This window comes from Aquarana catesbeiana, linkage group LG10 (genome assembly GCF_042186555.1).
Source record: "Aquarana catesbeiana isolate 2022-GZ linkage group LG10, ASM4218655v1, whole genome shotgun sequence".
Classification (NCBI taxonomy): domain Eukaryota; kingdom Metazoa; phylum Chordata; class Amphibia; order Anura; family Ranidae; genus Aquarana; species Aquarana catesbeiana.
Genome location: NC_133333.1, coordinates 152,306,832 through 152,321,641, shown reverse-complemented (window position 1 = coordinate 152,321,641; position 14,810 = coordinate 152,306,832).

The following is a 14,810-nucleotide window of genomic DNA, read 5'->3' as shown; positions in this document are numbered from 1 at the left end:
AAAGGAATTGTCAAAAACTGTCTCTTGTCATTTTTAACATTTTTGACACTTTTTTTCGTGAAATGGTAGGGGTACTTATGTACCCCCTTACCATTTCACACAGGGGGGGGGCCAGGATCTGGGGGTCACCTTGTTAAAGGGGGCTTCCAGATTCCGATAAGCCCCCCGCCCGCAGACCCCCACAACCACCGGCCAGGGTTGTGGGGATGAGGCCCTTGTCCTCATCAACATGGGGACAAGGTGTTTTGGGGGGCTACCCCAAAGCACCCTCCCAATGTTGAGGGCATGTGGCCTGGTACCGTTCAGGAGGGAGGGGGGGCCGCACTCTCGTCCCCCCCTCTTTTCCTGCGGCCTGCCAGGTTGCGTGCTCGGATAAGGGTCTGGTATGGATTTTTGGGGGGACCCCACGCCGTTTTTTTTTTTTTTTTTTGGCGCGGGGTTCCCCTTAAAATCCATACCAGACCTGAAGGGTCTGGTATGGAATTTAGGGGGAACCCCACGTCATTTTTTTTTTAAAATTTTGGCCGGGGTTCCCCTTTGGGGAATTCCCATGCCGTTTTTATCAATGAACTTCTATGTGTATTGTCGGCAATGCAATAGCCGCGGGTAGTTTTAAATGAGTTTTTTCCTTCAAAATGTCATTTTGCTGTCAGACTGTTCTAAACACAGGAAACATGCGCCCCTTTACAGGCATACTATAGACACCCCCCAGGTACGAAATTTAAAGGGATATTACACTTTTATTGTTTGACTTAAAGCATTATTAAAATCACTGCTCCTGAAAAAACGGCCGTTTTTAAAACTTTTTTTTGCATTGATCCATGTCCCCTGGGGCAGGACCCAGGTCCCCAAACACTTTTTATGACAATAACTTGCATATAAGCCTTTAAAATTAGCACTTTTGATTATTCATGTTCGTGTCCCATAGACTTTAACGGTGTTCGCATGTTCGAACGAACTTTTTTCCTGTTCGCATGTTCTGGTGCGAACCGAACAGGGGGGTGTTCGGCTCATCCCTAATCCTCGTATTCGTGGTATCAAGGAGAAGGACCAATACTGGCTGGCAACCCTCCTTGATCCACGTTACAAGGGTAAGGTTGCGGACCTTATCTTGCCATCGCAGAGGGAGCAGAGGATGAAACATCTTCGGGAGGCCTTGCAGAAAGGTCTGTGCAACGCGTTCCCAGAGACTGGGAGGTTACAAACTCCTGTTTCTGTACAACGTGTTGCTGAGGCTTCGGTCAGTCAAAGAAGGAGCGGTGGAGAAGGTGGCCGTCTGACCGATGCGTTCAGACAATTTTTTGGTCCGCAGCCCCAAGGTATGATCGGTTCCAGCAACCATCGCCAGCGTCTGTTTTACATGGTGCAGGGATACCTAGGGGCAAGATCAGACTTGGACACCTTTCCCACCGAAAATCCTCTGGGTTACTGGGTCTTGAGGATGGATCACTGGCCAGAGCTTGCACAGTATGCAATTGAGCTACTGGCCTGTCCTGCATCCAGCGTTCTTTAGGAACGCACATTCAGTGCTGCTGGAGGCGTGGTAACCGATCACAGGGTGCGTCTGTCCACTGACTCGGTCGATCGACTGACCTTCATAAAAATGAATGAGTCTTGGATCACCACCAGCTACCAAGCACCTGATGCTGATGTAACCGAATAATTTTTTTTTAAATCTCAGATCCCTTCAAAGACTGCCTATGCTGATGCTGAGTGACTATCCCTGAGTAATTATCCTCTTCCTCCTCAATCATCACGCTGATAGCTTGTAAGAACATTTTTGGTTCTGGGTGCCACCACCAGTGCCTAAGGCACAATTTTTCAGCCCCTGTTTAACAGGGGCGTGTAATTACGATTTTTGATGTAATACTTTGCAGCAGGGCTCGTTCCTGCATTCCAACTAGAGTGTCTGTGAGGGGTTGCAGTGTTGTGGCACCAGCACCAGTGCCTAAGGCCCAATTTTTCAGCCCTTGTTTAACAGGGGCGTGTAATTACAATTTTTGATGCAATATTTTGCAGCAGGGCTCGTTCCTGCATTCCAACTAAAGTGTCTGTGAGGGGTTGCAGTGTTGTGGCACCAGCACCAGTGCCTAAGGCCTAATTTTTCAGCTCCTGTTCAACAGGGGCATGTAATTACAATTCTTGATCTAATATTTCACAGCAGAGCCCTGTGAGGGCTTACAGTGTTGTGGCCACAGCAACACCTAAGGCCCAAATTTCTGCTGAGTATATAGGGCAGGACCCTACTTTCAAACAACTAACTTACAAACGACTCCTACTTGCAAACGGAAGGAGACAACAGGAAGTGAGAATAAATCTACCCCTAGGAAGGGAAATTCTCTCCTGTAAGAGTTAATATGGGAAAAACATTTCTCCTTTCCACTGATGCTTTCCAATCCATTGGGACAAAAAGTGAGGTGAAATCTTCTGAAGAGGAGGAAAGACAGCAAAACAAATGTCACAGGGGTGATAACCCTTCCCTATGTTTTTCAAAAAGCTTAAAAAAGATTTTTTGGCTGGAGCTAAACACGTTAAAAATGTACCCGTTCAAAATTACAAAGAGATTCTACTTAACAACAAACCTACAGCCTGTATACTGCTGTTCAGAGTATATAGGGCCTGGTGGCCCCACACCTTTCCTTATTTTAATTTGGGTGCGGGGTTCCCCTTAATATCCATACAAGACCCAAAGGGCCTGGTAATGGACTGGGGGGTACCCATGCCGTTTGTCTCACTGATTTTCATCCATATTGCCAGGACCCGACATTACATTAAACCCGCAAGCAGTTTTAAATGAGATTTTTTCCTTTAAAAATGACATTTGGTGCAGGGACTGTTCTAAACACGGGAAACACGCGTCACTTTACAGGCATACTATAGACACCCCTCAGGTACGATATTTAAAGGAATATTTCACTTTTTATTTTTTACTTTAAGCATCATTAAAATCACTGCTCCCGAAAAAACGGCCGTTTTTAAAAGTTTTTTTTGCATTGATACATGTCCCCTGGGGTAGGACCCGGGTCCCCAAACCCTTTTTAGGACAATACCATGCAAATTAGCCTTTAAAATGAGCACTTTTGATTTCGAACGTTCGAGTCCCATAGACGTCAATGTGGTTCTAACGTTCGTGCGAACTTTCGGTCCGTTCGCAGGTTCTGGTGCGAACCGAACCGGGGGGTGTTCGGCTCATCCCTATTCTCCATTCCATTGCAAAACAAAAAGAAAAAGTTTGAGTTGAATTTGGATGTTAGGTTTATGGTTACAGATATAGGCCAAATCTACAGAAGACCTAGCTGCCAAAGGACCACCCTAGCTTTAAGTGAAGACTGTAGAAGAAATGATCTAGCAGCACATAACTGTGGTAATTGGTTCTGTTTAGGGAAGGGGCGAACCGACCCCTATTCGTTTCGCACCAGAACTTTCGAACACCGCAAAATTTGGGACCCGATCGTCAAAAATCAAAAGTGCCCATTTTGAAGGCATGTGAAGATATGTAAAATGGTTATAGGGGCTCGGGTCCTGCCCTGGGGGACATTTATCAGAAAAAAAAAGTTTGTGAAAAATGTCATTTTTAAATGAGCATCATTGATATCTAAAGTGAAAGCCTAAAAATGAAAAATTCGTTCCAATATAGTGACTGGGGGGCCCCTTAGTCTACCTGTAAATTGGCAGATCTGTACCATGTCTAGAATCTGCTGCAGCAATAATTGCATTTATAAAGCCAAAAAAAAAAGAAATTTTTCCTGCAAGCTGCCTTGATTTTGCTCAGCAACAACTGGGGAGACATTGTGTATGACAAGGCCACAATGTCGTGCACGGGAAAAAAGATTAGAGATTTTTTTGGACACATTCTGGTGTCACTTTGACTTTGATAGAAATAACGGGTGCGTATAAATTGGTCTTTGGGTGTCGGTGGCGCCTTCTCACCGTAACCCTATAGAGGTAATCCTGATGAAAGCAAGAATTGGCCTTGCTGTAAAAAAAATGCAATGATATGCACCTGTCAAACAGGTGCAGAAAAATCGGTCTTTGGGTGTTAATTGTGCCCATGAAACCTATACCAAAAGCAAAAACCTAAACCTATACCAAAAGCAAGTGGCTGACGCTGTGGTCAAATAACTCTGCTGACTCCTCAATGGTCTCACTACACTACAGCGAAACTATCTGAGCTGTCCCTACTCTAGCTGCACACTATGAAAACCTGAATGATGGTCCTCCTCACTACACTCACACTATCCCTAGACTGACACTAAACTAATATTCTACTGTTAAGTGCAATTCTCAACTGAATTGCCTCTAGTTTATATTACTTTGCCAAATTTAGCTCTCAAAGAAGTAAGACACAGAATCAGAGTATCTGTATATCAGCTCCGAGCATAAAGGACCCGTATTGAACTGTGCTGCCCTTCTTTATTGGAGTATTTATAGACTGGTTACAGAAACACAAGTCTCAGCAAAATTTCCATATAAGGTCAAAAGCAGTATATTTCAACATATAATGTAACAAGCAGTTTATTTCAAAATACATCACGCGCTCTGGACACTCATCTTAGGCGAAAACCTCAAGCTACGTCTTGCAACATATGCTGACACGTACACATAATGCAGAGAAATGACAAACAACTGAATTAAGAACTCTAATCCATTATTTCTAACCTTATCAATTTCCCCCTTTGACATCATCCCCTCCCCAATTCTGGGTCCTTGCAAACAAGTGAACAGCCGATACTTCAAACAGTACTATCCCTGACCGCGGGTTGTCAGAGGAGGATAAGTCTTCTCTATTTACCCTCATCCCTCAAATCCATACCTGCATCTTATAAGCAAAGAGAATAGAAAAGGGGTGATGTCAAGTTACCCTTTTTGTCATTAGAGTTCCTAATACCTTTCTCTTTCCATTCTGTCTGCTCGTGCCTTAATCTTCCTATATAAGCAACAGTTTATCACGGTAAGCAGTACAAAAGCTAAAATTAGAGTAAGTATCGGATTGAGCATCCAGTTAAGAATTGCCATAGCAGTGGGTGACCATCCAGCAAATACATCATACCAGTGATGTGTTGGTTCATCTCTTATTTGTGAGGATAAATGTATTAATTTCCCTTTATCTATAATCGCAGATACTAGATTACTCTGTAATGTATGCTCTTGTTTCTCTATGTGTTGCCGTAAGATTTCTGACTCATGAAGTACTTGATATAAGGGCTCTAATGGAATTACAAAAGGGGTCATGTCAGTCAAATTTACAAAATGTAGTACTTTGTAAAGAACTTCCTCTATATCTGGTAAGAAAAGATATGTTTCATTATTCCAAAATAAGGTGGAGGTGTTCCTTATGCAACCTGAATAGGGTGCAGTCAAATTAAATCCCTTCATTGTTTCATTACTGTTTGTTATAAGACATATGTGCTGGGGTCCTATTTCCATAAATCTATTTCCCACAGACACGGGCATTCTTTGAAATTTACAAATATTTGAAACATGTTCCAACAAACAAGGTTCATAGACTGGTGAACTTCTTCCACATACCATCCCTTTATCTGTTTTCCTACATAGAGTTAAGTCATGTGTTCTATTCCTTCTATCGACATATTTACCATATATTTCTGGATACCAAAATTCTCCATGTATCAGTAAAGGCATAACTACTAATTTACACATTTGTTCCATCTCCCAAATTCCATAAGTTTCAAATTTCCCAGTACACCATTTTTCTTCACATTCTATCTCCTTCCCATCTAGTTCAAACCATACCCTTTCTGTATTTAACCCCTTAAAATACTTTTTCCAGGTATGATAATTACCTAGTTGCAACTCTGTTCGTGCTCTATTCATTTGAATGTGGTAGGACAAGGTATTAAAGGCACATTGAGTAATATTTATGAACTTCTGATTTGTTTTCCATAACTCCAGACTGGCTAGTGCTGTGTGATTAACCATAATATTGAGATATTTAGTTAATTGTACCTGGCTAATTTGTGTTTCGAATGTTGTTGGTAACCATTTACTGGTTATCATCAAACTATCGGCTATGTGACTTCCTGCACGTTTCCACTTATTTTGCATCATTTCCATCTGTATCCCATTCATTACTCCCATTCCGGTTCCTGCAGCCCCAAGAACTGTATCATACCACTCTCGTTTGTATCTACACTCGGGTAAATCTGGAAAGGTTATATTAAACTTTATTTTTGTTTTCTGTTGTGATACCGAAACTGCTGTACATGTACTAGGGACAGGAATTATCTTTGTAGTTTCTACCTTGGGGAATATAGGTGGCTGTATTTGTATGTGTATTCCCCACCCTTGATATTGGGCATATTTTACTTGACCATTCTTTATAACCTTCCACCCGGCGATACAATGGAAAAGTGCATAATTATTTACCAATATGTGATCAATAATATTGTAATACTTTTCATATGTAGTCCCTTTCCTCTGCCGAAGCAGAGTAGGCCCATTGTTAAAGGCCATCTGTATCCGACTATTGACTGGACTGGGCACTTCTGACTCCTCTACTTGGCGACACCTAAGAGCATTATTATAGGGCCAAGTTAGGTTTTTCCATTTAAAATCTATTTTTATGGGGCCCTCTGATTCTACCCAGATAATAGGAAGAAACCCATACTGTGGACGCAATCCACTAATATGAAAAGGAGCTTTGTGTCCTGTGATGGTGACGTTCCCAACCGTATACAATTTTCCGTTTGGATATCCTGTTTCTTTTGCTACATCATTGTCTAGAAAAAAATATTGTATGTCTGCAGTCTGGTCATGAACAGTTACATTAAGTCCTGGAGTCCAAGCATAACTTAAAGTACTAAAGATATATATTAGAAAAAAAGGCTTCATTTTTCTTCTCTTTTCTTGCAGTGTGAAGCGTGTATCCAGGCTGCTTTTCCTTCCAATTTCACTGAGGTGGCTGTGGTCAAAAGCACTTGATAAGGACCTTCAAATCTAGGTTCCAATGTCTTTCTGGTGTGTTTCTTTACATATACATAATCCCCTGGTAGCATGTATGTGTGACCTGCTATTGAGTTAGGGTCTGGAAGAGAAGAATACACACTTTTGTGGATCTTAGTTAGACGTTGTTGTAATTGTATCACATATGCAGTCAAACTATCACATTGCAATTGCATACTCTGTGGAAAGTATAAACCTAATCTAGGTGCATTCCCAAAAAGTATTTCATATGGGGACAATCCTGTTTTCCCTGTTGGGGTGTATCTTATGGAGAACAAAGCCAAAGGCAGGCATTCTGGCCAAGGCTTGTTTAACTCTTGCATGGCTTTTTGTATTTTTAACTTTATTGTCCCATTTACTCTCTCCACTGATCCCGAACTCTGTGGGTGGTAAGGGGTGTGGAAACTTTGTTGAACCCCTAACATGGTCATCACATTCTGCATGATTTCTCCTGTAAAGTGTGTCCCCCTATCTGATTCTATTGTTTCAGGAAGACCAAACCTAGATATTAACTCAGTGATCAGTTTCTTGGCTGTGGCTTTTGCTGTAGCTGATTTTACTGGATAACTTTCGGGCCAACCTGAAAATAAATCGATACACACGAGGACAAATTCAAAGGGGCCGCTCTTGGGCATTTGTATGTAGTCAATTTGCAGTCTCTGGAAGGAGTATTGGGCCCGGACCTGGTGTTTCCGTGGGGTTTTTACTTTCTGTCCTGGGTTATTCAGGAGACAGATTTGGCAGGCTGCACAGTAGTTTCTCGCAGTACTACTGAATCCAGGGGCGAGCCATCCTTGGTTCACAATCCTATACATGGAATTGGAACTGACGTGTGTGGGTAGGTGAACGGCCGCTGCCATTGCTGGGTACAGAGAGGCAGGTAGGCATACTTTGCCTCCTTCCTTCCATACATTGTCAAGGTCTGGTGCTGCTCCTATCCTGACCCACTTATCTTTCTCGCTCTCCCCTGCTTGCTCCTGTAATTTACTCAGCTCCTGCCATGTTGGTTCTGGGATACTCACCTCTACCGCTGCTAAGGTCTCAGGGCTTCCTTCCCCTAGAGCTGCCTGTTTTGCAGTCAAATCTGCAAATGGATTTCCTTTTGCCTCAATTGTTTTTGCGCTCGTGTGTGCCGCTATCTTCATGATGGCCACTCGCTTAACCTTTTGAAGATTGTTCAGGACTCTCTTAATCCCTTCTCCATGTTTTACAGGTGTACCTGCTGCTGTCAGATAACCTCTAGCCCTCCATATGTGGCCATAATTGTGCGCTACACCATAAGCGTAGGCAGAGTCAGTGTAAATATTCCCTTCTCGTCCTTTTAAGTATTCTAGGGCTTGTTCTAAAGCTTTTAATTCTGCTTCCTGTGCTGACATGTGGGCTGGTAAGGGCTGTGCTTCAATCACCTGTGTATCAGTCACTACAGCATACCCTGTGTGATATTTACCCTTGTCATCAGCAAACCTGCTGCCATCTATGTACAAAGTGTGCTCAGCGTTTAAGATTGGTGTATCTGTAACATGTGGGAATCCCATTGTCTCCTGTTCCATGAGCTGAAAACAATCGTGCTCATCTATCTCTTTAAACAGAAGGGTGTCAGTTTCCTCATCTCCTTCCTTTTTAGCACTATTAGCACTATCATTCCCCCTTGCCAAATCTGGTGACTGAAGAGGCAAAAAGGTGGCCAAATTTAAGGTTGTACAGCGCTGAAAAGTGACATTTGGAGGTAAAAGTAAAGTACACTGTAACCTTAATTGCCTAGCCATTGAAATGTGTTTGGGCTGAACTTGAGACAAGATTGCATGTATGTCATGTGTGGTGTGCACTAAACTGGATTGTCTAGAACAATCTCTGATGACTTATCTAGGATTATCGACACTGCTGCTACCGCCCGTACACAGGACGGTGAACCTCTGGACACTGGATCTAATGCTGCTGAAAAGTAAGCGACGGGTCTTTGTTTTACATGTGCCTGTGTCAAAACACCTGTGGCGTGTCCAGTGATCTCAGCAATGTACAAATGAAATGTCTTGGTGTAATCTGGAATACCGATAGCCGGGGCAGAAATCAACAACTTTTTCAAAGTGACAAACAACTCATAAGCTACTTCTGTTAGCATATACGGTACAATTTTCAAACAATCGTATAATGGCTGCTTCAAAGCGCTAGCGTGTGGTATCCATTGTCTACAATATGACACAATACCTAAAAACATACGCAATTGTTTGAAATTCCGTGGGGGTAACATTCCCTTTATCACTTGAACCCTCTCCTCAGTGAGATGTCTTGTACCCTGTGATATACAATGTCCCAAAAAGATAACTTTTTCCTGACACACTTGCAACTTTTTCTTATTAACCTTGCAACCTTTTTCTGCCAAAAATCGCAACAAATTAAGGGTGGTGGCCAAACAAGTTTCCTTGTCAGGGCAGCATAACAATAAATCATCCACATATTGTAACAATACACAGGAATCTGGTGGTACCCATTCTCCCAACACCGTTTGCAATGCTTGCGAATACAAGGTAGGTGAATGCGCCATACCCTGAGGTAGGCGTGTCCAGGTTAGTTGCCGATTTTTGAGGGAAAATGCAAACCATGGTTGGCATTCTTCCGCAAGTGGGACGGAAAAGAAAGCGTTCGCTAAATCTATAACCGTAAAGTACATACTGGTTGATGGTATTTGTGACAGTAATGTATGTGGATTGGGTACTAAATGTGTCATCGGGGCTAGTATTTTGTTGACCGCTCTAAGGTCTTGGACCATTCTATACTTGACCGGACTACCGGCTACTGATTTCTTTTTAACCGGGTACAAAGGAGTATTCGCTGGTGATTTTACCTCTTTTAGAGCTCCACTTTTTAACAAGGATTGGACCTGCATTTCTATGGCCGCCTCTTGGGGTGCACTGAGTGGATACTGTTTTTTTTGCACTGCTCCTGGAATCAGCTGTAGGGTAACCGGAGGTATGGGCAAAAGTCCAACATCAGCTGGATGTTTCTCCCATAGTTCTTCTGGAAGGGATGACAAGATCTGATCCAAATCTGGAGGAGATGGACCGGACAGTTCCGATTCCTCCTCTAGGTATTGTATCAGGTTACACATCTCCATGTGTTCTTGATTATCCCCTATAGCTAAGGTGACAGTGCCATCTGGGTGATAGGTAATGTTAGCTCCTATTTTCTGCAAAATGTCAGCTCCTAGCAAATTAGTGGGGGCTCCTCTAGATACCAGAAAGCGTGAAAGGAACATGTGGTTTCCTACTTTAACTTTTAGAGGTTTTGTCAGCGGGGCGTCGGCTAAAATGCCATCATATCCAGTTATCAATAAAGTGTCAGGTGATTCTGTCAGGGAGTAGTTCAGAATCAGAAAGTAACGAGCGTGAAGCTCCTGTGTCAACTAAACAAGAAATTTTCTTATTACCAACCGTTATAGTAGTCTTAAGCATTTTTGTTTTGGATCTTTCTAAAACCGGGGCGAGTCATGCCCGTGGACCATCTCCCTGCCGCCTAATATCACCATTATTGCTGTCCCTGGGCTGGTTCCTTCTCTGATTAACTGGAGAATCAACACCTTCCTCTCCTTCATCCCTTATTCTTTTCCTACAGTTGCGTCTGATGTGACCAATCTTGTTACAGTAGTAACAGGTAAGGGGTTTGCGAGAGGAACCTCTACCTTGCTCTTGGGGACCCACAATCGCATTGATTGCATGATGTTTCCTACCTTTGGTTTCTGCTAAGTCCACCTCTATGCCTTCTGCCTTCTGTAACAACGTCCCTCTATCTCTAGTTGCCCTCCACTCTGGTGTGCAGGCTTTCAGTCTTTCACTTATCTGTGGAATTAATCCTTCCATAAACTGTCTATTGAAGGCTCGGATCGTGACTGGCAGAGCTAAATCCAATCCCTCATCTGCCATCATACTTTCCATAGATAAGTAAAATTCCGATACAGTCTGTCCTGGCATTTGTTTCATGGGTGATATGGACCCTCTCTCCTGTTGTTTTGCCTGACAGAAAGCTTCTAATCTAGCAATAAAAGGGGCCCTTGAGTCTATGTGTCTGATGTGTCCTGCCTCCAGGTTGCCATCTACGTCAGCTCGGTCTGCAGGTCGGTGTGGACCTATTTCGGTCATAAACTGGTTAAACAGGGTCAGAGTCATTTTATGTCTGCATAAATCCTCCCCATCCTGCCAGGTTGCTTCATGTGTATTCATTAACTGTGTCACAAATCTACAGAAAGCAGCTGGCTTTGCTACCGGGTCTGGGGCGCTCTGTATTAATGCCATAAGGGTGTCTGCTGACCATGGTGCCCAAGTCCTTATTTGCATCCTACGAGTAATAGTAGGTGGGGCGTTTGGATGGGCTGCTTGTCCAAATTGTGGATTGTTTACCTGTACAATGCGTGTATCAGTGCGTACGGGGGCTACAGTTTCTGAATGAGGTTTTTGTGCCCCACAATGCACACATTCTACTGCCCATTCTGGGTTCTGTGCTCCACAAACCTGACAAACCCATCCTCTCCCCTCAAGTACAGGATATATCTTGTGTGGTTTACGTTCTATGTCAGTGTATGGGGGTGGGAGACTGAGCTGGGGTCCATCAGAGCCTCAACATTTTTTGTTCTTCTATCCTTCATATCCCAACCATCACAATCTGGATTATATTTCCACCCCTCTTCTTTCGCTCTATTTGAGACCTTAATTAAGCATTGAACCTGACGCATCCATTGCTTCTCTAACACCTCTCCTTGTCTGTCCCTTTTTATTTCACTCCATACATCCGGGTCTAAGCCTGCTGCTCCTTTCACTTTAAATTTACGAAGGACATCTTTTAAGTCCCTAGCCTCGTCTTTCCCATAAATGTTTTTAATTATTTGTGGCACCGTATAGTGCGCCACAATTCCCTGACGGGGTTTTGTGTTCTGCTGGCCCATTCTGACAGTCCTGCCTAGGTAGCGTGTGGGACACTTAGTGTACAATATAAAACACTTAGCCAAGTTACACTAGTTCCTCGTTGCCTTCCTCCTAGGGTGCCAGAATACTAAAAACCTCTCCTGGATGAGATTTCTGAAACCGAATTACTTTATATGCTAGCCAACTGACAAATATTATGACCAGACCGACGGCTACAACATATACAAGCATTCCTTTAAGTGGCCAGGTATCCGACTAGATCTCCGGACTTTATGGAGACCTTATTCCCCCCCGTATCTGGGATCCCTCACGTGCACTCTTATCCCTGCTTTATGGAGCAGACAGGGCTTATACTCTCAACCCGTCTATGGTTTATGAATTAAATTGAGTATCAAACTTAAGCGTCAGACCCCCCCGGAAGGGCGCATTCCGTTGCTCATTGGGATGATATTCTTTCAATTCATACCAACCTTGGCAAGGCTCATTCACTTTCTCAACAAGACAGACAGACAACAAACAACAAATAATTCCAGCAATATAAACCAAAATATGCAGTAATTCTAGACTCACCACTACAGAGGCTGGTGTTTTAAAACCAGGAGAACCGTAACTGACAGAACGGATAGGCACAAATCAGGGGAGCACAGAATATAAGAAAAAAATAAAGCTTTTTCTTACCTGGCCAGGTTTTCGATCTGTGGTTCCCGGAATGCCTGTTCCTTTTGTTCCGTCAGTCTCATTCATCCACCTCTTGTAGTATCATCGGTGAGTCCCTATTTTCGGGCGCCAGAAATGTTAAGTGCAATTCTCAACTGAATTGCCTCTAGTTTATATTGCTTTGCCAAATTTAGCTCTCAAAGAAGTAAGACACAGAATCAGAGTATCTGTACACCAGCTCCGAGCATAAAGGACCCGTATTGAACTGTGCTGCCCTTCTTTATTGGAGTATTTATAGACTGGTTACAGAAACACAAGTCTCAGCAAAATTTCCATATAAGGTCAAAAGCAGTATATTTCAACATATAATGTAACAAGCAGTTTATTTCAAAATACATCACGCGCTCTGGACACTCATCTTAGGCGAAAACCTCAAGCTACGTCTTGCAACATATGCTGACACGTACACATAATGCAGAGAAATGACAAACAACTGAATTAAGAACTCTAATCCATTATTTCCAACCTTATCACTACACTGACAATTGAAGCAAAATAGCACAGTATAGCACACTAACTAACCAATAGCACTGAACAGAGCCCTGTTCTATCTCTCTCCACGCTGAAATCACACTGAAAGTGGCCGCCATTGAAAGAATACTTTTATACTGTGGGGCGGGAATGAGCCATGATTGGATAAAGTCAATTCTGACAGTGTCCAATCATGACTTTGACGGTGCTCTGTGCCCTGATTGGCTGAAGATTTTACTGTTTCAGCCAGTCAGGGCTTGCAATGCACTGTTCAGCACCGCAATGCATTGTGGATAGTTCGGGAAGCCGAACAAACCGTCAAATGACTGTTTGTTCAGATGTTCACTGAACGCCCGAACTTATGCTCGGCCCAAACCGTTTGCCCATCCCTAGTTCTGATGCCACTGCCTAGTCATCAAGCAGTGACAGCTAAGATATGTGCTTGATGGTGTCTTGTTGGATTTTTCTCTAAGACTGTCACACTAGCAATGTATCATACTCCCATTCCACCACTTTAAACTCCTAAAATGGTATCAGAAGGTACAAGGAGAAAACATTGATCTGGAATCCTATTTGACATTTCATCACAGCATATGTCAACTGGTATTAAAAATGTATTACTACTATATATTTGTAAAGTTACAGCTTTATCTTGCAAATGTATATTGCACTTTTAAAAGAATCCAGTGTTCTTTTAAAGAAGTGACCTATTTGTTCAGAAGGAAAGGGTTAGACCAACTGTCCTTATGAAAAGGCAGAAGAACAAAACGTGCTGGCCACAGGCCCTTTTAATAATTGACGTTTTCCACTGATGAGAATTTCTTTCATTAATGGGTCAGCATGACCTTGACAGATTAAAAGATATGTCAGTGGGACAGCATTTCCAAAAGAAAACGCTTCTTATTACAAATGAAAAGGAAGAGAAGTTTCCATTTTTGACAGATGAAAAAATGATCCATGGGAATAAAGCACTCTACTACAAATCTAGATCTGTATGGTAAACAAAAGTATTTCTAATGCAAAATTACACCCAGAGAGCAGTCTACAAAGCTTTATACCCATTATTAAATATTAAATACCCAAATTAAATCTTAGTTTCCACATGCTTATTTCATCTATGTATACTTTTTCCTCTTTATACTTACCTCTGTTTTTTCTCAACTCTTTACATGATCCTGTATCTACTATCTTCTTCTGGAATTCTGTCAAATGGGCTAAATATAAAAAGTCTTCAAACTCACATGCACTGCAAACCTCTTGTGGTTTCTGTGAGCTGCATTGCACGTAGCCAGCAGTGACAACCTGATTAAAGTATATATTTAGGCACAACCCAAGTGTAACCCCAAAATATCTATCTCCCCATCTAGAGCATACCCCGACATTATTTTGTCTTTTCATTTGTTACATTAGCAATGGACAGTTTCCATGACTCTATTTGACATCATCATTAAGCTTGTAAATTTCTTCAAATGGCAGGAGCACAGTGTCTAGTGATGTAGGCATTCCCTCAGAGCTACATCTCACAAGAGCCCTTTCCTTACATACAGTGTGTGGGTGGTTTTTGGGATTCATGACATGACGACAGCATACAATACAAGCACATGGAGAGGGACAGAGAGGGGTGGGATTAGGCAATAGAAAGAGTTTTGTAGTCTGGAAGGGCTGACAATGCTGCTTAGGATTTAAAAAAGAAGTAAAGGTTTTGGCTTTTTTCCATATTCATACTTACCTAGGTGGATGCAGCAT